The sequence below is a fragment of the Oryctolagus cuniculus genome, chromosome X (assembly GCF_051225735.1).
Source record: "Oryctolagus cuniculus isolate XC-2025 breed Fujian yellow rabbit chromosome X, ASM5122573v1, whole genome shotgun sequence".
Classification (NCBI taxonomy): Eukaryota; Metazoa; Chordata; class Mammalia; order Lagomorpha; family Leporidae; genus Oryctolagus; species Oryctolagus cuniculus.
Window position 1 is genome coordinate 42,804,336 of NC_142888.1, and position 2,726 is coordinate 42,807,061.

General features: G+C 41.4%; 1 pseudogene; it reads left to right on the top strand.

Annotated features, from left to right (window-relative positions):
• Positions 1-379: 379 nt before the first annotated feature.
• On the top strand, positions 380-1,409 carry LOC100358724 (tubulin beta chain pseudogene; annotated as a pseudogene).
• Positions 1,410-2,726: the final 1,317 nt, after the last annotated feature.

Consider the following 2,726-nt stretch of genomic DNA (forward strand, 5'->3'; position numbering starts at 1 on the left):
GATGTGAATGGAAGGGGAGAGGGAGTGGGAAAGGGGAGGGTTGTGGGTGGGAGGGACGGTATTGGGGGGGGAAGCCATTGTAACCCATGAGTCGTACTTTGGAAATTTATATTCATTAAATAAAAGATAAAAAAAAATGAATGGAATGGGAGAGGGAGCGGGAGATGGGAGGGGTGTGAGTGGGAGGGAAATTATGGGGGGGAAGCCATTGTAATCCATTAACTGTACTTTGAAAATTTATATTTACCAAATAAAAAATAAATTTAAAAAAAGAAATCAGCAAAGAGCCTGAATAGACAGTTCTCAAAAGATGAAATGCAAATGGTCAACAAATATTAAAAAGTTTGAAAAGTTACCCAACATTACTAGCCCTATTAGAATGGCTGTTGTCAGGTCCTTTCACCACATCTTCAGGCCAGACAACTTTGTTTTTGATCAGCTCAGGGCAGGTAACAAATAGACCAAGGGCCACTATAGAGAGGGGGTGAAATTGGTTGACTCAGTTCTTCGTATGGTGTGGAAAAAGGCTGAGAGTTATGACTGACTTCATGACTTCCAACTGATCCATTTGCTTGGTGAAGCACAGGCTCTGGAATGGGCATTATGCTCATCAGGAAGACCTATGAAAAGTATCCCGACTACATCAGTAGATAATACTGATGAGATCTACTGCATTGACAATGAAACCCTTTACAACATGTGCTTCTGCACCCTCAAGCTGACCAAATCAACTTACAAGGACCTGAACCACCTCAACTCTGCCATGCTGAGGGCCATCACTATCAGTTTCCACTTCCCTCAGTGCTGACCTTGGCAAGCTGGCAATCAACATGGTGCTCTCCCCACATATCCACTTCCTGCATGGCTTTGTCCCTCTCTCAAGTTGAGTAAGCCAGAAGTATCAGGATCTCACTGTGCCTGAGCTTAACCAGCAGGTCTTCAATGCCAAGAAAATGATGGTTGCCTATTTCCCCCAACAGGGCTGGTATCATACTGTGGCCACTGTATTCTGTGGACAGATGTCCATGATGGAGGTCAAAGAGCAAATGCTCAACATACAGAACATTAACTATGTCATGGATGGATCCCAAATAATGTCAACACAGACATTATGACATCCCTCCATGTGGCCTTAAGATGCCAGTCACTTTAGTCACTTTTAATGGCAACAGCACAGCTATCCAGGAGCTGTTCAAGCACATTTCACAGCAGTTTGTTGCCATGTTCCACTGGAAGGCCTTCCTCCACTGGTCCACTGGTACACAGGTGAGAGCATTGGTGCAATGGAGCTCGTCAAGTATGAGAGCACCATGAATGATCTCGTCTCCTAATATCAGAAATACCAGGATGCCACTGAGGAGGAGAAGGAGGAGGAGGATTTTGGTGAGGAGGTTGAAGAGGAAGCCTAAAGCAGAGCACCACTCCCCCACCAACCACCAACCACCCCCTTCACTTCAGGCCTCTCAGTCCCCTCAACTGCCTTGTTCAACTGCCCTTTCATCTCTTCAAATTTGTATTTGCTGTCTCATTTTTTTCTTTTTGAGGAATGGAAGTATCTAGAACAGTGCATAGCACAGAGTAGGATCTCAATAAATCTTTGTCAAATGTCTCCTCTACCCTTCTACTCTGGGAAACCTGAATTTTGCCATGTATTTTCTTCTGATGCCCACTCCTTCCATTTTTCCACTTAACATTTTCCTTCTATATCCAAAATAATTCTCTAGAAAACTGGGTCACTTCCATGTCCAATTTAGAACAAATAGTGTACTAGGAGTCTAGATAAGCTCAAGTAGAAAACAAAAGGGAAGGAAGGTACAGGTCACTACAAGGAAGAGGGTGGAAATTTCCATTCCAGAACAATTTTGGAGAGGAGGAATACAGAATATTAAAATCTTCACTTCCAGGTATTTCATGATCTATTGCAGCTTTGGGGAGCTGGAGGGAGGCTATTAGCAATATTATCTCTATTTCCAGTCTGTCTTTATGCTCTGTCTTGAACTCTGTTTCCCTTTGGAGAGATCCAACCAATACATGCCTAAAATACATGGAAAGATATGCCCTCCCACCCAAGTAATTGTCATTCTCCAGAGGAGCTAGGGCAGAACACCCTTTTTTTGGCAACATTTCATCTCTTCCATTTACTAGTCTTTTGCCCAATCCTGTGGGTTTGTCCTATACTTCAGGGTTTTTTTTTTGTGTGTGTGTGCTGAACTTGCTTTTTCGATATTGAAAAGATGACATTGGCATGAGCCAAAAATAAACAGGAATTGAAAAAACACATAGAAAATAACAAACATTTATTAGGATGTGGAGAAAGAGATTTCTTATATACCACTAGTAGGAATGTAAGTTATCACAGCTACTGTGGAAAACAGAATGAAGGTTTCTTTAAAAACTAAAAATAGAATTTCATACAATCCAACAATCCTACTACTGGGTATATATCCACAAGACATGAAATCATGGTATCAAAAAGGTACCTACAGCAGCATGTTTACAGCCACACTGTCCTAAATTATCAAGTTATGGAATCAACCAAGGTATTGATCATTATATAAATACATAAAAAATACATACAAAATGGAGTACTATTCAGCCATGAAAACATAATTAAATCCTGTTATTTGCATGTTCTCCCCTGTACGTGGAAGCTAAAAACCTCAATCTGAACACAAAATGGTGACTACTAGAGGCTGAAATGGATGGAGGGGTTATAGGAAGTTTGG